This window comes from Ambystoma mexicanum, chromosome 3p (genome assembly GCF_040938575.1).
Source record: "Ambystoma mexicanum isolate Mex_15411 chromosome 3p, UKY_AmexF1_1, whole genome shotgun sequence".
In the NCBI taxonomy this organism is placed as follows: domain Eukaryota; kingdom Metazoa; phylum Chordata; class Amphibia; order Caudata; family Ambystomatidae; genus Ambystoma; species Ambystoma mexicanum.
Window position 1 is genome coordinate 757,702,554 of NC_090925.1, and position 22,980 is coordinate 757,725,533.

The window sequence follows — 22,980 nt, forward strand, 5'->3', positions numbered from 1 at the left end:
CAGGCGAATGCTCCCTTTAAGCTTTATTTTCCACTATGTGTTGAAAAAAGTGTAAAGGCCGTCCGCAATTAGCGATTGCAGGAGTCATTTACAATGGATTCCTATGGAATCTACCTTTTACCAGGTGTCAGAAGCAGGCAGATTCCATAGAAAGTCATTGGCTTAACACCTACGTGAAAATGGATGCTGGTGTTAAACCATTTGGTGTTTAGAGGCAAAGTGGGGATGCACGACAGAGATGGTTAGTCTATTCTGTGCCCACAATCTGCCTCGAAACAACACAATAATCCACCGGATTGGAAAACAATGTGTTAAGGCAAGCGTAACACATAAACTCCTGTCTTGAAGCCCTTTTTCCTGATCAAGGGAGCTTGCAACATTTCCTCCAAACAGTTTTAGGTGACTACGGTAGTCTGATAGTGGTACGCATGCAATGTTGCTGACAGGTGTTTGTGCCAGAGGGGGCAAAGTGGTCCTCATGGGACACCGGTAAATACCATTTTATGACTTTGTGGGGTAGGGAGAGTCCACTGAGACCTCAAACGAGTATCAGGGGAGGGACGGAGACCACTAACCCCCCACCCCCTGGCCCCCAGCTCTGCCACATTTTATTTCACCCATCCCCCCATGCACATTGGTGAGGAGGTGCTTGTTTACTGTTTTGTTAATCCTGGTACCAGAACGTTTAGCCCAATGTACCTGTTAGGATTGTCTTCTGGATTCTGATGTTGCCTGTTGTTTCTCTACCTCGATTCGTGTTTGGAACTCATTTCTTGGAGTACCTTTTTGCCTCGATGAACTGGTTTGGTGTTCCCTGCTCGAACCTTGGACCCTCAAGACATTGTTCGGATCATTAGTTGACTGGGAATGGTTGTCTGATATGCAAACCTCTGTCTTGTTCCTTTAGTTTCCATCCTCTTTCTGCTCGGGCAGATCCCTTCCTATGTGGCAAGTACCAGTTGTTGTGGACTCTTGGCCCCTCTCTGGTTTTTGACTTCCCTTTAGTGCAGTCATTTCTTGCGTCCCTTCCTTTGCCAGCTTCCAGTTTTTGTTGTCATCATTCATGTATGCCTGCAGAGGTGCTTGGGTCTAATATGTATATCGTCCTAGTGTATGCTTGTACTCACCTGCGGTTTCTTCTTTTCAAGTCCAAAGAAGTGCAGTGGTACACTTATTCTTCCTTTTACCTAATCGATTGGCTACTGGGATTATTCAAGGAGCCCTTGGCTAGTCTATTCAGAAGAAGGCTTTCCCAGGCAGCTCACCCGGGAAGGCAACAGATAAAGCAAGAGGTTGCAACAGTTAACAATGGAAGCCTGCTTGTTTACTTTCAAAGAGATTCCCATTGGTATTCCCAAAAAGGTCAAGGCAATATTGAGGATGCCTAAGTGTTTTCCTGTGGAATATCTCAGACTTGTTCCATGTGTTAATATCCCCGCAAAAATATTGGCATATTTTTGTGGCGATATTAAGCCATGGAACCTGCGGGGACACCCCCGCAACCCCCATATTTTTTAAAAGGGATGGGGGTCCCCACTGCTACCCCCGGACCCATTTACCCCATAAATTATCCCCACCAATAATATTGCCTATAGCCTTACCCCACGACCATATAAATGGCGAATTTTGGGCCTTGATTAAATCAACAACATCCAAACAGGAAAGTGATCTGGTAAACACTGTCACGGAGGAAAAATTGACAAATTTCTTTAAGAACATGTTTGCCCCACCGAAGGACCAGAGGGAAAGCACCTCAGAACCGTCTAGTGACAGATGGGCTACTGTCTCCGACGAAGAAGACATCTTAAACGTCATCAAACATCTGAAATCCTCGAGAGCCCCGGGTCCCGACGGTTTGAGCAACATCGACCTGAAGCAACATCCGGAAGCCTGGACCAAATTTATTAGCATCATATTCCGGCACTGTGAATCAGCCAGACCATTCCTTTGTCTTGGACGCACTCAATAATTGTTCCGCTATTTAAACGCGGTAAGAGGGAAGACCAACGCTCCTGCTGAAAAAATTCCAAACTTGGGCAAAGGCGTCTGCAGCACATGACCCCTTTCAGATGGTTTTCCTTAAAAACGGCGGAACCATGGCAAACATCCTGATGCTAAATTTAATTAAAGCCAAGGTAAATCAGGGCTCTCCACCGGTGTTCCTGGCCTTTACAGATCTTACACAGGCCTTTGATAGAGTAGATTGGAGTCTTCTTTGGTCCAAACTGCACAGATGGAAATGACCGAACGAAATACTATTCCCAATAAAAGCCTTACACACAGCAAATAAATTGCGCGTCAGACTGGATAAACAAGGAACGTTATCAGAAGAGATTCCGGCAGAGAGAGGGGTAAAGTAGGGATGTCCCCTTGCTCTGGCTCTGTTCATAAATTTCCTTGGAGACTTCAAGGACTCGGAAGTCACAGTTCGAGCCTTTCCGCCGAAAATAGGCAATACCAACGTATCTCGCCTTCTTTATGCAGATGACCTAATTCTTTTAGATCAAACCGAAATAGGTCTACAGCGCCAATTGACCAACCTGGCAAATTACATAAAAACAAACAATCTCGAAATCAATAAATCTAAAACGAAAATTTTGATTCTGGAAAAAAATGATTCCATCAAGTCCCGCAACAGAGGTTGGTTCCTGGAAAATATTAAGATCGAAACTGTCGACTGCTACAAATACTTGGAAATAATGATGGACAGCTCAGCTCGGAAATCATGTATGCAAACTACTCTTTGGGGCAAGGCTAGGAACTTAGCAGCCCAGATGAGATCAATTGACAAGAAGTATGGTAAATTCTCACTGGAGCCAGTAATCCAATTTTATAGGGGCAAAGTTGTCCCGGCGCTGGTTTTTGGAATGGGCGCAACCCTGTCAATGCCAACTTCAATCTGGTCAAAAATGGAAGGCTTACTATGGCAATCTGTTTTGGGCTTACCAAACTCGGCGGCCATAGCTAACATCAGGCGTGACTTAGGCCTTCAATCTTTACTGGGAATGGTGGAACAAAATGCTATGCAAACCTACAGAAAAATCATCCTTCCAGATACACTTCCAATATTCAAATTGATAGCTGCAGAACTCTCTACTGGCCGTTTACATAGCCTAACAAAATGGTCGCTAATACAGACAGCAAAATTGAAGAAAATAGCCTGCACTGAAGCTGAACTGATCGGAAACCCTGAAAAAATAAAAATAAAAATGGCGCACATGGACTGGATCGACACAGTGGATAAAGCACAGTCAAACAAACTAACTGCACACCTCTATCCATCTTTCAACAAACTTAAATCTCCTCTGCCATATTGTCAACAGTTCCCGGACAAAAAATGAATGAGGAGCTTTCTGACAGCCCGTCTGAACCTAATGCCCACACGGGAAATCCTTTGCATTAGACTCCAGGCGACCTCTAAAGAATGTAGATTATGCAAAGCAACAGACGAACCAGAAAATGTGAAACATCTATTGTTGCACTGCAAGGCGCTTAGCTACGGAAGAAGTGCATACCTTTCGCCTCTTGGGATGTCAGTTTCAGTTCTAGATGAAAATGTGTGGAACAGACTGATGTCAGGCGAAAAGTCAAAACGAACTATCGCTACAACAAAACTTCTAACAATCAGTTTTGCCAAAATGAAAGAACACGAATCATGAAACATAGTACGGTGCAGCAACAGGACTCAACACTCTCACACAGTCATGTGCAGAAATTCTGTTTTTGCGTGTTTGATTCATCTTTTAGAAATCTTCAGAATTCACAGGAAGTAAATTGACTATGTAAAAATCACTAGTTGATTACATACAATAAAAAAAAAAAAAAAAATATGGCGATATTATTGGTGGGGATAATATTACCTGATATCCTCAGACTGAAATTTAATATAAGAGGTAGAATAGCTGTATATATATATATATATATATATGGTAACATTATGGTACGAGAAACTACTGATGTTAGATAATAACACCATCACAGTGAGCTACTTAAAAGCATAACGCATCGATTGAGGCATGTACTTATATAGGTACAATGGCTAAGATTAGAAAGACCCACGATAGTCGGCTTGTAGGTTTCACTAGGGATAGTCGCATGAATCATCTATGGCCATGTAAAAGGTGGCTAAAACGGAAACTGGCTTCCTATAGCTACGAAGTAGACCTTGTTAAACTAGCGACAAATGTGAATAGCAGTTGCTTCATAGCCTATATAATGGAACATGCTTCAAGCCCAAACTACATAATGGCGTACCCAAGCCGTTGGACTGTCAGGCATTACCTGACGATAACATTAAGTATATGTCCTGTGCGAGAAATCATAGGTGCGCGCATGCACATAACGCGCTCAGATCGATTATGGTAAGTCTGCAGAGCATATCCTAGTTAACTGCGAAAGCTTGACTACTCTACGAGCAAAATGGTTCAAACGCTACAATAACAAACGTGATAGCACTAAGACTGTAGATATGTGGTGTAAACTAATGGATGGAAATGATATTAATTATATGTATTTTATTGTGAAATTATGTATGGAATGTATAGAGATCTTAAACTAACTATCACGAGGTGTAGTATAATTTTTAATTGTTGAAACTTTTATATTACTAAGTATGGTGTTGGTTGGAAAAAAGTGACGTTTGTATCATGTGCATTGCAGAAAACTTGTGTGAGATGGATAGGTGTTATGCTATGTGGTTTTAACTATAGGTTTTGTTGTCTAGTATTGGTTGTTCTTTTTAATGATGTATTGTAATGTAATGTAAAGCCGAATTGGCTAAAAGTATATTAACAGATAAAAATACAAAATGCAAAAAATATTGAGAATATCCTAGGTTCAAGATATGCCAGCAGGAACTCAGTGGGAGGTCACCTTCCTCTAGTACGCATGCACGATGCCTTCAAATTGTAGCAGGATTGCCAACCAAAAATGGGTGTACACCTTTTAGTTAACAAATCATCTGGGGAGCTTTTTAAAGTGTCAGCCCAGTGCTGCTAAAGATTCATTTAACTCTAGCAGACTGTTTTAAATGACACACTATACTTCCCCCCCACACCCTCAATGCTGCATTAATGAGGTGAAATATGTCAATAGACATGTGTGTGACAGGAAAGGGTTTCCTTAGTGTCAATAAAACTTTTGTTATTGACACTACAGGGCAAACTGTAATGCAAGCATCTTTGTGTGCCCATTTTATCTTAGGTAGTGTGCTACCTGCATGCCAATTACTGATGCCCAGCAGAAAGTATACGTGTGGTGCCTTATTGATGGATGCTGGTAAGTTCAATAATGCACCCACAGGCAGCTGCCTGAAAGCGAGACTGTTTTGCAGATCGGACTTAATGGCAGAATCCAGTTACAGCGCCCCTACATTTTCAAACAAATCTGGGTGATTGCCCTGTATCAGATGAAAATCTGTCACACGTCTCCTTACAGGCAGAGTATACTCAGTAGAAGCTATTGCTGCTTTGAACCCTATTCTTTTACAGTGCAAAATGCACCCCCCTATGTAAAAATGAGCCATATTTTTTAGATTTAAAAGATAACACTAATATAGATGGGGCCAGAAATTAAGTGCCCCCTAGTTAATATTTGTAAACACATGATCTGTCAGATCACAGACAGGATGGCTCACGGTCCCCATATGCCCATGGCGTGTAGGGTGCCCCCTTGCGCTCTTTGCCCTCGGTCTCGACTGACATCTTTCCCTCAGCACCCGAAATAGTGCTGGCAGAGTGCACAGCATGTTTTATCAGATGGGTGTGATGACCCAGCCCTGGGAAGTGTTAGATTAATGAGGGGGCAGATAGAAGTGAGAGCACGGAAAGGGTTAGCAAAAGGGGTGGCAGAGAGGCTACTTCAGTCCGGAGCATTTCAGGTGAGGGCCTACCGGTGCAACCCTTGACAGAGCACACTGTTTGAGGAATGGCAGAGGCCCCCATCCTGGCTAGAGCCGGCAGCAGTCCCCTCTCATGGCAAAGCCCTAAAAGCCAGTTGCATGAATCTGATTCCCTGTGCAGCCACCCAGAGAGAAACTGTCAGAGGTTAGTCATGGCAGAGCCTCTGGTGGGATTCAGGCTCCAGTGAGAAACAGAGGAATAAGACTGACACAGTGACTGAAGAACGAGAACCAGCCAGGGAAAGAGAGTTAGGACCCCCTTCTTGCTCTGCTGACCCTTGCTGGGTCCTCATGCAAATAATGAGAGGGTGGTGTATTAGCTAATTCCCGGCCCACTCCTTCATGTGTGTGATTCTTTAACTCAGTCCGTCTAAATCTCCCACAGAGGTCTTCATGCCACTGGTTTCACTCTTTATTGTTTATGCCAGTGCACCTAAACTGCCTGGGGCTGTTCTTTCTTCATACTCCACAGATCCTCACACAGAGAGATCCGGGATCCCCTCCCAGAGATATCCAAGATCCCTCAATGCATACACTCTTGTTCTTTCTTTAGGGTGTATTTCCGAGTCATTTTAGTCGCCCAGAGAGGTCAATAAAATACCTTCATTGATGATCCATGTAAATAACAAGAAGCCAGTGTCTTTCTCCCATCTGTAGACCACGCGATGCACATATTCTAAATATAATAGTGTCTTGAAGATGCGTTTAACAAATTAAATGTTTGTTTTCATCACACTGTAGTGTTTTAGATCATTTGAATCTGTGCATTTTAATTTAAAGTATCTACTTATAGATAGTTATGTATGGACTTCCTTTTGCATATGGGAGTAGCTCGTTTATCCTGCAGCAGCTGCTGGAGAGTCCTTTTTAGCCCGAGGGGCAAGTGGGGTCACTGAGGCACTTGGAAGACCAAGTGACGCATGCATAATCAGTTCCGCACTGGGCTGGTGTACAAGAGGATGCCAGCTTGTGGGATATTTTCAGCCCAGGAAAATGAGCAGAAAGGCCAGGTTAGGCCCATAATGAGAAATACATTTTTCTGTGGGAAAGACACACTGGCAGAATGACAAGCCAGCCTTAAAACTTTAACACAGCCAAGGTGCCTAGCAAATTCAAATACATGTATTTCTGCATGTTGAGACAAGGAGTGTGCTAAAAAGTTAAATCAGATTGCAGAAGGGAGAGGCACATTACATTGTTGGTTGAGAGACAAAAAGAGGCATTTTTTGTTGAAACTGCCGCACATCACAATGCTGTGCACCATGACAATTTTGAGTACAAACTGGGACTTGCATGCAAAATTCAAAGCCATATTAGCATCTTTCATTTCATGTGACTAAGGCCCACCTCTCAACAGAGAAACAGATATCATGTTCAATGGAAGGGTGTGTGCATTTTGCAGCATGTAATACCTGGAGTGAGAATGCCCATTGTGCATGACAAAACAAACAGCAGCATTCCCCTTTAAGTTGGCCCATTAAAAAGAAAGGAAAAAATGCTGTGTGAAAGAAGAAATACACTGATTCAGAAGGGCATTGAACAATGACTGTGAGATGCAATTTATTAAAATAAATAAAAGACTTCACCTGAAAAACACATGCCACAGATTGAAAAGACTATTTTCTTTCCGATGCAACATCTAGATCTCTTATGAGCACAGGAAATGCATGACTGTAGGTTTTGATTCTTGAAAAAAAAAGTCAGTAGCTAGGCAGAACACACAAGTGGCATCCCCATATTGCAGATCTGCTTGGCTCTTTATCTAGAAGTCAGATCTCTTTGCGAGTATAGCAGAAGGAGTTTATGGGGAGGTTGCTAGATGGCTAGTTCTTAAAAATGCAAACCTTTACATTTAAAATGTGGATTTGAAGGACAAATGACAGTACTGCCTCATGATGTTGAGAAGGCAGATGTGGGCCATGTGGCCTGAAGGCTAAGGAGCTCCCCTACAGACCCTGACTGGGAGGATTGGCTAATGGGATAATTGCAGGTTAAATCAACATTGGAACAGATGCCTCTGCCTGGAACTTAAATTGAGAAATTAAACTGAGACCCTAGTATGCTGTTGAATGTCATTTTTGGGACTCAGGTTATAATTGAAAATGTGTTTCAAGCTTCCTTGAAAGTGTTCTGAAACTGAAAGTTGGAAAGCTGGTGGCTTATTAAATTAGATATCTGGGTAGAAAATGGTACATTCAGAACTATTATTATACTTTTTGCGTAAAGGGTGCAAGCCCACAGTTTGCACAGTTTGCACGTGCAATACCCTGCTCGAATGGGAGACAATTTGATAAATCTATCATGATAAGCAGAACATAAATATATGGACACTATGATGTTTATTTGTAAATTGCACATTTTTGTCATGTTAGGATTTTTGGGTAAAAAATCTGAAAAGTCTGAATGGTAAATGCTAGTAGATGTGTTCCATCAATTCAACTTCAGTACTTGTAGAGGCTATCGGTAGGCGAGGGGTTCGACATTGGGGGGAGGAAAAGGGGATAAACCTCCAATGAAAAATCTGAACCATAAACTTGCACCTTGTAATTTTAATATTTGGAGGTGTGGTTTATAGAGTAAAAAGCCCTCGCTCTTAGAAGGAGAGCTGTCTAAAAATCTTGAAGGAGACTTGGCTATAATCCATCTGGGTGAATCCTGACACAGCTCAGCTGCCTGAGATCACCTCTTTGGATGAAAGATTGCTGCAGGATTATTTTACCTGGTAGACAGCAGAACTGGGAAAGCCTAAAAGCTGTGTGGGTCCTATGATTAAGGAGAACCAAATGATCTATCGATGCTGGTGACTATCTTTGACTGAAGTGCCTGACCAGACTCCTGTGCCTCTGCAAAAGAGGAGCCCTGCTGACTTTCCTGGGCACCCAAAACAGAGAAATCCAATGTAAGTAGATTAATCCAAACAAGACCAAGTGAATGGGGCATCTGCCTGCCTCAATATTTTCCCTGAATAGTGGGTGGGGGGCAGCTGTGCAGACCCTTAGCATATTTGACTGAATATTAGTTTAATGAACTCCCATGTAGATTGACACTAGGGGGGGCTTGTGGGAGCAGCAGCCCCTGCAGTCATGGTTTTGATGGAAGCACCAGCACCATTAGCAGTGGTGCCAATGCTTCCATGTCCCCATTCCTGTGGAGTCATATGGGAATGGGGACTTACAGTTTCTGCCACCTGACACCCCGGGCCGTCTGGACTTGTAATGTCCCAGAGGCACTGGGATGTTAGGCGGCAAAACGGTGTTATGAGGTCGTGTGGACTTGTAATGTCCCAGAGGCACTGGGATGTTAGGCGGCAAAATGGTGTTATGAGGTCGGTGGCAACCCGCCGATAACACCGGTGGGTTACTGCTGACCTTGTAATGAGGCCAATTGCCTTTAAACAGGTGGGGGCTGAATATAACTGAAGCCTGGGATTTTGGTGCTGGGGAGAGAAGTGCTTGCCAAGTGAAACCAAGTGTAATTCTCCATTGAAAAATGCACACTCTTTCCTGGTAGTGAAAAAGTGACCCTGATAGAAGAAAGATTTTTAATTGCTTTGGGGGTGAAGAAGGAAAAGGGTTCTATCAGTCCAAGGTATTCACAAACCTCTGTGTGATTTCAAAACTGCTAGCATTTTCAATTGTGGTGGGAAATGACACATGCAAAGTGTTGCATGTGAACTTGGTTTGAAAACCCAAACTGTGCAGTTGTTTTAAATTGGAACCGTATCAAGCAATGCTTATGCCCGAGTAATGTGCCACAGTATTATTTAATTTTGACGTCAAAAGGGTTTGTGGGACAAGAGTTTTGAACTGTTTATTTGACCTGTGTTCCCTATACCTGAGATTAAAAAAAGTGTGTTGTGTATTGAAGTTTTGTTTTGTGCCACAGAGAAGGTGGCATGAATATTCATGGAACCTATCATTTAAATAAATGTATATTGTTTCTAAACCCCCGCCTGGTTCTTGGCTCATTGGTGGCACAGGGGGAGCAATCTACGTGGCTCTATATGTATCCTAGACAGGACTAGCTGAACAAAAATATTCAATATGCTGTGGGTCAACTTAACGGTTAGGAGGTTTGATTCCTTCCGTAGGTTAGCAAGTAAGGTGTTCCAGCATTTGAGGCTTGAACCAAGAATGAGCGGCCACCAGCTCTTGCTTTCCTGTACATTGGTAGATTCAGTATTCTGTCTCAACTTAATCTTGCTGAGCGTGCCTTAGCAAAGGTGTTGTGCTTTGTTGCTAGAGGTCTGGCTGTTGGATGTTGCACGTACTTTTGAAGGTGATTCGGTTCTTTACAGTCAACCAGTGCAAAGAGCAGATTACTGGGGAGATGTGTTGGAGTTGTTTTTGCTTGCTTAAGCGCCTTGCTTCAGCATTTTGAACCTTTTTCAGCCTATTGGTGGCATAATCTGGCCAACCCAAGTAAATGGCATTTTTAAAATCGAGGTGTGAGGAAACTAGGGTGTTGCATACTAAAACCTGACGTGATTGTGCTAGGTAGGAAAAGATGCTCTTAAATTTCCCAATAGTGAAATGACAAAACATTGTTACTGGGGTAACTTGTGCATTAAGCCACAAATTCTTGTCAATAACAACGCCCAGGTTCTTCACATCTGTACTGGGTTGAGGGCATTGCCCAAAAGAGTCAGGCCAACATGTTGGGGTTCACAGAGGCTATAATTCTTATTTATAACTAGGACCTCAGCTTTATCCGGATTGATTTTTAGATAGTTAATGTCCATCCGGGCCTTAATAGAAAACAGACAGTTCATGATCTTACTTGAAAGGTGGTTGTGCTCTCCCAAGTCTACCAGGATCTGGGTGTTATCTGGATAATTAAAGAAGGTGTCATCAGCTTGTTGGAGGATGTGAATTAAGGCATGGTTCGAAATTCAAGGGAGCTGGGAGCTATTTAGCTCCTGCGTGTAGCCTTGTAGGACATGGTTAGCTTGTCACCAACCACTACCAGGAGCTACTTTTGGCTCCCCATGCCAACTGTTGTGGAACAAACTCACCTATGTAAATGTAACTCTGTGCATTTATGACAATCTATTAATAAACTTTAGGAGACATCTATACAACATTTAAAGCTTGAGGGGTCATAAATAATTGACAAAATGATATGTTTCCATCACATGTGAAAGTTAGAATTGATTAATATTGTGTACTAGCACCTGGGTAGCACCTGGTCACTGGTTATCAAGGAGCTGATTTTAGCTCCTGCTTATCCAATCTTAGTTCTGCACCCTGATTAAGGGTTGAGATACAGATTAAATAGAAGAGGGGATAAGGTTGATCCCTGAGGCACTCCACAGTCTAGTGGGGAGGAGGATGAAAGAAACTTGCCCAGCTGAATCTGATGTGTGAGCTTTTATAAAAATGACTTAATCCTCATCCACACCATGCACTGGATTCCTATGTTATAGATCCTCTCTAACATGATCTGATGATGAACGGTGTTGAATGCCGCCGATAAGCCTAAAAGGATCAAGCCACCAGTTTCATTCTTATCATCTTTGAATCGAAAGAGGTCTATCACTGACAGAGTTACTAGTTCTGTGCTACGCAGAGGTCTAAACCCTAACTAGGCAGTATCCAAATTATGTCACTCGCTCTCCTCCAATGCATAATTCACTGTTCCATACACTGATAAAATCCTCACTAACTTTAACGCTGCTCTTATCGCTCCATTCTCCTCTTACTTCCCCCTTCCTAGATCCACTCTTGAAGCCTCTCCTCCATGGCCTTGGAATACATATACCATCCGCACTCTGAAAACAACAATGAGGAAAAACCTTCACAATTGTCAAAGATCTAGACACTCCTCGGATCTCCAACTCTACCTGTCTGCTCTTCAAAACTACTAATTTGCTCTCATCTTTGCTAAAGGTGACTTCTATCTCTCTCATTTCATCTCAATGCTCTTAACCTAAGTCCCTCCAAAATTCTCTCCATGCAATTCTCTCACCCCCTTATCCCTCTTCCATCTCTACTCTTTCTGCTAATGATCTAGCTCTTTACTTTGCTTAAAGAATGTCCAACATTCAAAATGCCCTTGTAAATTAACTTCTATCCCCTCAAGGGCTCACTTTTTCCACCACCTCTACCCTCATGGGACAATGTCTTCCTTTGCCCGAACACTCAGGAGATTCTTGACTTTCTTCTCAGGGCTACCCCTTTATGAGTTCCCTGCACTCCCTCTCGTTTCCGCCATCTCCCTCCCCATCTTCCTCCCCTCGCTCCCTTACTCTGGAATGCTCTTACTCTCTCTCTCTCTCTGTGTACTATTCCAACTCTACCACTATTTAAATCTAACCTCAAAGCCCTCCTCTTTTCTGAAGAGCCTGTTTCCTAGCGCTCTATGTTACTCCTGGTTGAAATTGCTATGCAGATAGGTGGGCCCTACGTAACTTAATCTGCTTTTGTCAGATGGTTGAAAATGTCGATACCACAACTGTGGTTCTTTAGGCAATTCTTTAAGGAGCTGACTGAAAAGGGGTCCAGAGACACCTAGACTCAACGTACAGCAATGCACAAAGCTAGATGTAGATCATCTAGCTAAGCAGTCACTCGTAAACTGTATCCCAAAGGGGTTACTACAGGCAATGGTTGAGAGTGTAAAGAATAGTTAGATCAAAAATAGGAATTGTTAGAGATGGTAAGTTCATTCAAAATTAAAGAGCAAAATCCTTATCGTGATTCAATCACACGTATTCAAAACCGTGATTATTTATTCTTAAATCAGAGGCCAGCATTCACTTGAATACATATAGGGCTTAATTGTCAATGCATTTCGGAGTTAGCATTCTCCTTCATCAGCGCGAAACCCTATTATTGGTCCTATTTCACAACACAAAAATTGAATTAGGTCATTCAACATAGTCAACAATGTGTGATGGAAACATAACACAAATAAGATTAAATGACATAACAAAAGTCCATTTATCACAACGTTGCCCCAAGGAAAAAACAGAGACAAAAAACAGAACATGTGATAAGAAGTTTTACCACCGTTATCAAATTAATCTAATTGTAATAATACTTCCACTTAATTCAATTCCAATTTAATGATATATAACTGGCTAGGCTTTGTTACAAATCACACATGCACTGTAAAAAAATGGATTACAGGCGTGTAAATATTATGTTCACCCACTATTGTACTGTATCATTTAGCTTGTCTGTCTCACACTGTGTCTTCCAAGGAAACATCCAGCGCTTACCTCTGTGCTTCACTCGATCCAATGATCGCTGTAACAGACGCACTGCAATGCACGTTGATCTCATGGCGCTACAGGCAGTTTTCAAGACCATGCTCAGATTGCTATGAATTTTCTACATTTTCCACACCTGCATGTTTTGACTTTGCCAATTCAAAAAGAAGAAATCTGCAGCCGAGCTGGAGCAAGAGCTGGCGTCAATACAGAGGTATTTGTAGGACTTTTCTACGTTTGGGTATTTTGGGTTTTTGAATACAGGCAAGGTTGTTTTTTATCGGGGAGTTCCTTTTGCCAAACCCCCAAACCTTTGAACAGAATCAAAAGGGGAAGTGAACATGTGACCTGTAATTTATTGGAACAAGTTTATTTATATGGCAATTATATGGCAAGTTCCTTCCTGTGTCTGTTCCTTTCTAGTGTCCATTCTTTTCTCGTGTCTATTAATTGCCATCACATTTGTTTTCCTTCACAGCTCGTTTGCATGCTCTGTGTCAGGCTTGCTTTAATCCAGTGACCTTTTCCTCAGTGTGTGTCAATTACAGTAAACTCTGTATTAAAGTCTGTTTATGTACGAATCATACTTTTCCAGCTATAGCTGCTATTTTTAACTTTTACAATCATACTATTTTAGGCAAAAATTTTATTGAGCCATTTTTACAACTTTCATATTTTTGATGTAATCACTACATTTTCACCACAACATTTTGCAGGTGACTTTTTCCATCTCACTGCTTTTTCTTGACCACGTTTACATAGAACCCCCTTTTCTACCACCCGACTCTCTACTACCTCACTATTCCAAAATCTTAGAGCTTGTAGTTTTCAACAGATTCATGGAGTTCTTTGACACACACAACCTCTGTTATCCTCTTCAATTATTTAATCTTTTATAACACACTTAATGCCGGAGAGACCAGTATCTACACTGGGCATTGGGATTCAAAACAGTCCTTTTCTCTTGGAAAAGGCTTTTTTTTCTCTGCTGTGTTGCCTTTCTTCCAAGACAAACGTTTTTGCCCCTGAGCTATCGTTTCCTCAGTTTGGCTGTTGACCTATGCACTCTACTGAGTTAATCTATTCCTATTCTTTTCAACCTCTCTGCTGCCTTCGATACCATCAACGATCCTCACTTGGTTTGCTTCATATCGTGCCCCCAGACACTTGCAGGTGTCCTGGAACAACCTTACCTCCCTACTCATCCCCAAAACAGTTGTTGTTCGCCAAGGGTGAGTCCTGGGTGCTCTTCTCTTTACTCTCTATACCTCTGCTCTTGGCACCTAGGTCTCCTCTTATGGCCTCTCCTATCAACTCTTTGCTGAAGACACTCAAATCTTCTCCTTCCCTCCTTATCTGACGAGCTACGGTCAAAAAAGTCTAACTGTCTCTCTGCCATCAAATACTGGATAAAACAAAAACAAAGAGGTGATGGCTGGAAGGTTTAGAATGAATCTTAACCACTGGCATTGCTCTGGGCAACCCTCCATACCACTGTTCTTTGCCTCCCAAGCCATTAGAGAAGGGGAAAGACCATATGCAAATCAGGCTTTGCCCCACCTCTGGCAGGTGAAGAACGATGGTCTGGAGGGTTGCCCAGAGCAATGCCAGAGGTCAAGATTTATTCTAAACCTTCCAGCCATCAACTCTTCTGTTTTGCTATTGTCATCCCGAGTGGGAAGGGTATGCCCAGACGTGGGTCCCTTGCCTGCTGGGCCTAGAGACCCAAGCTACTCCTCACTGATGACGCCCAACAAGGCTGAAACATGTCTGGGGATGCTTGTGGTCTCGTGCAAAAGGGATGTGACCTAGTAGTTCGGGCTGGACTACCCCTTTGGGGGTGGGACCAAGCCTGATTTGCATATGGTTTTTCCCCTTTTGTAATGGCTTGGCAGGCGAAGAACGATGGTCTGGAGGGTTGCCCAGAGCAATGCCAGAGGTCAAGATTTATTCTAAACATTCCAGCCATGAACTCTTTTGTTTTGCTATCAAATACTGGATGACATCTCATTCTCTCATGCTCAACTCCTGTAAGACTGAAATTCTCCACTTCCATCAAAAAAAGGCTATCTCTTCTTTTCCCCCTCTTCTATTCTTCTCTCCTGACTGCCTTCCCTGCTCTGCTTCTGCACTCTGGCCTTCAAAGTTCTCGTTTGAATATTTGCTACTACCACGAAGATCCTCACCTGAGGCGTTTTTGCAATGTTATTGTTATTGTTATTTTGCATTTGTATAGCGCCTTATATACCATTGGTATGGTCTGAAGGCGCTGGTAGGTTGAACGCCCTTGGGAACCGAAGTTCGGGTCAGTGGAAAGATTAGAGAGAGTCCAAAGGTGCTTGTGCGCACCGGTATGTGTGCAGCTGGTGCGGAATTTATGTGGTAGCTGCTTCTTAGCGGTAGGTGTGGTGGTTTAGAGATCAGGGATATGTGTTCGGTCTGGCTGGAATTATCCAGACCGAGTGTGGCGGCGTTAGGCCTGAGGAGAAACGCCTGGCTGGGGGTGTGAGACCAGCCATGCTTACTTAGAGTGATGGGGGGTGAGCGGCTGATGTTGATATGAGAACAGTTATACCGAATGGTGTCATAGTATCTCTGTGTTCTAGTTGAATGGTGGTGTAAGGAGAGAGTAAGCGTGGGGTGTGATATGCAGTATGCTCTTTCAAAGATTCCTTGCATTCCAAAACAAAATATGCACGTCGCGCAATTCTGAGCGGTCAGGTCTGTTCTATGTGTTTTGGTTCACATCCGCTCTATGCACTATTCAACCATACACTCATTTGTTCCATGCGTTCGTCCGCTCCACAACGTTTGTTCGTTCCATACACTCGTTCGCTCTCCACACACTCGTTCACTCTCCACACGTTCGTTCGCTCTCCACAAGTTCATTCGCTGTCCACACACTTGTTCGCTCTCCACACTCGTCCGCTCTCCACACACTCGTCCGCTCTCCGTAGCCTCGTTCGTTCTCTGCACCCTCGTTCGCTCTCCGCACCCTCGTTCGCTCTCCACACCCTCGTTCGCTCTCCACACCCTCGTTCGCTCTCCACACCCTCGTTCGCTCTCCACACCCTCGTTCGCTCTCCGTACACTCGGCCGCTCTCCGCACACCCGGCCGCTCACCGCACTAATCCGCTCTCCGCACACTCAGCCGCTCTCCGCACTCTCAGCCGCTCTCCACTCTCAGCCGCTCTCCACTCTCAGCCGCTCTCCACTCTAGGCCGCTCTCCACACTCGCCCACTCTCCACACTCGGCCGCTCCCACGCTCCTTCACTCTCCACGCTCCTTCGCTCTCCACGCTCCTTCGCTCTCCACGCTCCTTCGCTCTCCACGCTCCTTCGCTCTCCATGCTCCTTCGCTCTCCACGCTCCTCCGCTCTGCACGGTCCTCTGTTCTGGACGCTCTTCAGCTCTCCACACTCCTCCCCTCTCTGCACTCAACCTCTCTCTACACTCAACCTCTCTCTACACTCATGTGCTCTCCACATTCATCTGTCTTCCACATTCATTTGCTCTTCATTTTCGTCCGCTCTTTACTCTCAACCAACCTCCACACTCATCCGCGCTCCACATTCGTCCGCCAGCAGTGCTCCTCCTCCACACTCATCTACACTCATCTATATTCATTCGGTCTCCTATTCAGCTCTCTCATCCTCCGCACTCATCCGCCCTCCTCATTCATCTGTCCTCGACACTCATCCGCTCTCGACACTCATCCGCTCTCGACACTCCTCCCCTCTCTGCACTCAACCTCTCTCTACACTCAACCTCTCTCTACACTCATGTGCTCTCCACATTCATCTGTCTTCCACATTCATTTGCTCTTCATTTTCGTCCGCTCTTTACTCTCAACCAACCTCCACACTCATCCGCGCTCCACATTCGTCCGCCAGCAGTGCTCCTCCTCCACACTCATCTACACTCATCTATATTCATTCGGTCTCCTATTCAGCTCTCTCATCCTCCGCACTCATCCGCCCTCCTCATTCATCTGTCCTCGACACTCATCCGCTCTCGACACTCATCCGCTCTCGACACTCATCCGCTCTCGACACTCATCCGCCCTCGACACTCATCCGCCCTCGACACTCATCCGCCCTCGACACTCATCCGCCCTCGACACTCATCCGCCCTCGACTCTCGTCCGCCCTCGACTCTCGTCCGCCCTCGACACTCATCCGCTCTCCACACTCATCCGTTCCCCCCACTCAGTCGCTCCCCCCACCGCTCTGCACACTCAACCGCTCTCCCCACTCAGTCGCTCTCCCCATTCAGTCGCTCTCCTCACTCAGTCGTTCCCCCCATTCAGTCGCTCTCATGCTTCTCTGCTCTCCACGCGCCTCCGCTATCTACGCTCCTTCACTCTGCATGTTCCTCCGCTCAGCACGCTCTTCCGTTCTCCACGTGCCTCCGCTCTCTGCATGGGTCAACACCCCATGGAAGAGTTGTTCCGAACTGCAAGAGAAATAGGCTTGGTGGTGAAAGGGAAACAGTATGGCTTACAGGACTAGCACCACCCGACCCATCCACTGTGATCTGACCACTAGGGAGCTGCCGGGATGCTTGCAGGGGAGAGCCACCCACGTAAGGGGGCCCTGCCAAAGGGGGCATACCCTCAAGTCGACACTGACATAAGGCGGGTGGAAGCTAATTGCTTGAAACAACAGCCAAGAAGGCCAACCCTAGACAGACCAAGTGCGCCAAATTGATTGCGTTGATTGCAGGGAGGCCCACAGACAGACCACCCTGCGGTCTGCATGCAAGTCAGCTGAAGGTTCTCTTGTCGGCCTGGAATCCTGTTGCCTGGAAAAATGTTGGCCTCTTGGAAAAGGCTTTTTTTTCTCTGCTGTGTGCCAGCGTGCGCCCCTAGCAGGACAAGCACTGCTGGGACATCTCGTGGGGCACAGCCATTGGTCGGTTTGGGGAGTGGAGGGAGGTGCAGTGGTTTCGCCACAGAGCCCAGATGTGGCAGTGGGAATCAAGTGGACAGGACCCCGTTTTCTGGGGCAAGCTGACTAAGCTTTCTTGTAATCTGTGTACTCTGAATGACAGAGGGGGAGAAGTGACCAGCCTCCTTACAGATGCAACAGGAGAATAATTTTAAATTGGCCGACATCCGGACCTCCAGGGAAAGCTGGCCATCTGGCCCTATCATTCATACCTATGGCCGACTACCAGATGGCTGGGCTTGTAGCACGTCCATCTGGTAGGTCAATGTATTCCAATGAGCCTGGTCTGGAAGGGTCCCTGGTGCCTTGACAAAGAAATGGCAGGTTCCCTGGATGTGCAGTGACTTCTGCTGGGCAGGTAGCTGGCCAACCCACATGAGAGGCAGGCGCCCAAGGGAGGGGACAGCAACCCAGGATGCCCTGGAGCTCTGGCCAGGGCACGGTACTGGTTTGCCCTCCTCTTATTGACGTGGACCCCACCGGGGCACCCCAGAACTGCCACTGGGCAGGGGGACGGTCGGAGAGAAAAGGAGGTGCACAACACTTTTATTATTTGTCTACTGGAGTCTAATCAGTAGAATTTCTTAACTAACTTCAGGTGCACTGGGATAAAGCCCCTGCAAAGGGTCTATAATCTAGCAAGTGATAACTATTGGAAGCCAACAGGTAATCCAGTTGCACTCCAATAGAACATACGGCTGTCTTGGAGCTCTGGACGGGGAGCGATAGAGCTTTTCCCTCCTGGAAGGGATGGGGACTCAGCTAGGGACCCCCGGGGTCCTCTGGTAAGCAGTTGCAGGGTTGACCCTCCTGGAAGGTAAGTTGCCCAAGGGCAGGGGCTGCACCCAGGAGGTTGGCTGCAGAAAGGTAGGCCTCTTGTAAAAGCATCAAAGGCTTTGTGCAGGCCGGCCGGGTTCCACCCATCGAACTCCCCCTGTCCACCTGCATGCCGGCTCTACTGGGACATCTGATGGGGAACGGCCCTTAGCCAGGTCGGTGGGGGCATAGAGGTTAAGACACAGGGTCCAGATGGGACAGCAAGAACCTACTGGAGCGCAGATAGGACCAGACAGCATACCATTTCGTACTCTCCAAGAAGTAATTATTGCTAGTGGCGAGTCAAATTTTGTGACCTGCTGCATGCAATGTATGTCAGGGACCTCACACCCCTATGAAGTAGCATTTACATGGGGCATGGGGAGGCTGCATCCTGACTTTCAAAGATGAAATGCATAGTGACCCATCAACCCCTCTGAGATCTCACCCTGCCCAGATGTGAGTACTCAGTATTTATTTTTATATCAATACCTGGAAATGGTGTAAGTACCTGGGCTCTTTGTGGATATGCCAATGTCGAAAGTGTATTGGCTATTTGATTGCAATACCTCTTATATGACAGCTACACCTGCCCTATGGCATTAATAGCAGAGAACATTATGGATATAACTGGCAAATAATAGTAGAGTATGGTCATGTAATGGCAAAAGCTGACAAATGGTATAAGTGTCTAGGCATATGATGACACTATCTAGCAACCCAGCATTAACCAGGGCCCAAGGGGAAATAAAGTCAGCACAAATTACAAATCACATATAAAATAGATATCAGTATCTACAATTTCCATAATGTGCACCGCAACCCAAATTGTCCTTTGGCACAAAACAACATGCTATCATTCTACAGCTCAATGTAACTGGTTCTACTGACCTCAAAAGGATAAAGAGCCGAGCTAGCGCCCAACTGGAGTCAAACCTACCACCTGCAGGATGCAAAGAGACCTCAGAAGTGAACACATGAACCCACTGTGCTTCTTTATAATTAAGATTGGAACTTATCACCTTGTGTTATCTGCAGCTCCTGTCACCCTCCAACTGCATATAGATCTCTATCAATCAGTCCTATCCTACTGGGATTGGAGGCAGTGAGGTTCAAGTTATACACATTTTCGTGCAACAGGTGCCCCACCCACTGAGTGCCATGGTGGAGACACACTGCAGCTAACTGGCCTTACTACTGTACCAGCAGCATCTTTCACGAGATGAATTATACTGGCGGATGAGGAACTCCAGGGCAATGTTTGCACTCAGCTCCTCCACTGGATCTTCTTACGGACAGATGATTGGCCTTCATAGTACCCAAATGCATAGCATCCTTTTAATTCAATGTAGATGCCTACTAATGGAGCTAAAGAAAGAAATAGGTTCAGACCTTGATAGAGGCTTGGGGCGAAACATGTGCCGGTGACAGTCTATTTGACACTCTTTAATGGGATTTTGTTGGGGCAACAATCCAGTTGATATTCGGTAACTAAGGACCTTCTTGCGTATTTTGTATCTGTATTTTGTTACAGATAAAGCTTTATTATTGACGGGCTGTTCAATACTTGGTATTTTGTTTTATTCTTCAGTGTATCACTCAAAATTCCCAACCACTTCCTTATTATTTCCTTGACAAGAGATTGTAGAGTGGTTGGAAGGCATGCAAGGATGGAATGAGAGGTCAGGTTTCATGGAAAGGCCATCCGTGGTCATAGAGCTGCACACAAGTTTGGGGAGGTTTGGGGACACATTATGGAAAAGTGCCAACTGGAGGCAAGTGGTCACAGAAGGAGAGGAAGATGTGCCCTTCTGAATGAAATCGAGCACAGTAACAACTTATCTTCCAAGTCATACACCTCACATCCAAGTCCTCTTTCTCTGGCCAGCCTTAAAACATCTATAGGACCACACTCATGGCCCGGAGCTGACCGTGCCTCTGCTTTTGTCAGGCTCTGTATTAGCATAACCCTCGTTAATCCATGAATTATACTCTTCCGAGCCACAGCTTGGCTTCTCACCAATTCACTTCCCGCCGAAATCATGGCCCTCTCTGCATTATTAGTCCCACAAACATTCACCACCTTCAACAAAGTGCTCGAAAAAGGGATCCACAATCCACCGAATGGCATCAAAAACCACGCCATGCCCTGTGCATATTGACTACATTTCGATGGGGCATTTGACTCCCATAACAATTGTTTTCCTTCCAATGAAAGGCCTGACTCCGTCCACTGCCACCTAAAATCAGTGATGCTCTCAACTCCAGCTGCCCCTCTAACGGCACTGGTTAACTCTCCCCGCTCGACCCAGCATCAGGCCCGGGAAATTGGGTAGGATGCAGGGGCTCGCCAACATGATCTCCATTATCAGTGGAAACCAAATCTGGGAACTCCAAAAAAGGTGTCCCCATCACCAATGTGTAAGGCATGGTCTCTGAACTTGACCAGCATCTGTGCTATTTTAGTGAATGACGGGAAGTTGCATAGGCCCTCTTCCATCACATCCTGTGGATAGATGTCCACACCTGTTTATAGTGGGTCATTCTCCATTTGTAAAAACACCTTCACCTGTGCTTTCAACTAACTTGCGAACAAGACAACCATGAAGAACCCCCACAAGTCCTCAAATTTCCAGAACACCTCCTTGTCCAACATCCAGTTGCTGGACTCCTGCAAGAATCCGGAATTCCAATCTGCCACGCCATTCTTCAAAACCGGGAAGCTCGCTGCATGCAAGGTCACCCCCATCCAGCAAAAGTACCAGATGTTGCATGACAAGTACACCAACACCTTCCATCTTGTTCCTCCTAGTTTGTTGACATATCTTCCTTCTTATGAACTTTAAACCAGCATTTCAGAAAGTATCCCATACAGTTTTTAAACAAAAATATGTATTGGGATTTTCTGTTGGTGGAGGAACATCAAGAGGTGAAGACTTAAAGGTCACTGTGAAGAATCCTGTAAAATCATCACTGAATCCCCGCTAAGGATCTCTTCCCACATGGCCATCTGACAGCAGCCGCTACCTGATCCTGACCCTGGGGGTGGTACCATGAAGGAGGATCATGTGGGAGGAGACGGCTGTCGAGGGAAGGTGGTGGCTCCATCAGAAGAGACACAACATTCTTCCCTTCCCAGAGAAAAATACCTCGTAATGCATAGGTTCTTAATGACTTGCTGTCACTATACAAATCCCTCCTGTTGTAAAACCCCCCAAATCCCTTCATACCAAACACTCCAGGCAGAATACCCTTCATACCTCATATATACATAACACAGACTTAACGTTACATGTCTGTGATGTTTTTGTTCTAAACAGAAATCCTAAACAATATCACTTTAGAAGTTCCAGAAATCCTATGGACTCCAACACCCATAAAACCGCAAGTACTGAGACGAGGAAGAGGAAGGCAGAGTTAATGTGGATTGAAGAAAACACAAAGCTAAACATGCAGACTAGCTGTTGTAATTAAGTCAGAGGGTGCAGGGCATTTAAAAATGATGTCCGCATTCAGGGAAAGAGAACCAGAGAAAAGGGAAGCAGAACTGAGGGAGAGGGCATCAGTACGGGAACACACCGTGCTGGAGAAAGCAGGCACTTCCAGACAGCCACTCGCAAGTGTTACATACCGGTGTGGCATGAGGCCAAGAGAGACACAGCAGGCACCATGGGAGTACCTTTGGAGAGCCGGCAGCAGCAGCAGAGCTACCGCGATGCAGCAGTCTTGCTGGTGGGTGAACGTGGAGCTGCCAGGAGAGCTGGGAGAAGGTCTACAGTGTGAGAAACGCCATCCCAGAGAAGACACATCACTGCTGCAACGCGTGACAGGTTGGAGACAGAGCCAGACAACTGTGAGTCTGCCCAGTGCCATTGGGGACTCCGGGGCATATCGACAGGCATGTAAGCAGATAAGAATATTTAAATACCAGCCAAGTAAAGTGAAAAGACAGAACTTGAACAAGTCCCCATGTGTGAGATATCAATGTGAGGAAAGTTGGAGCAAGTGTTACCCGAAGGAAATGAATACTAATGAAAAGTTAAAACACAGAACTTGAACAAGTCTCCATGTATGATATATCAATGTGGAACAAATAGTTCATA

The 22,980-nt window shown here is 45.1% G+C and overlaps 1 long non-coding RNA gene across 2 annotated transcripts in view; it reads right to left on the minus strand.

The window, feature by feature from the left end:
* The window catches only part of LOC138579595 (uncharacterized), a 71,970-nt gene that overhangs the window by 15,627 nt on the left and 33,363 nt on the right, over positions 1 to 22,980 (minus strand). The gene's annotated exons all lie outside the window — the stretch shown is intronic.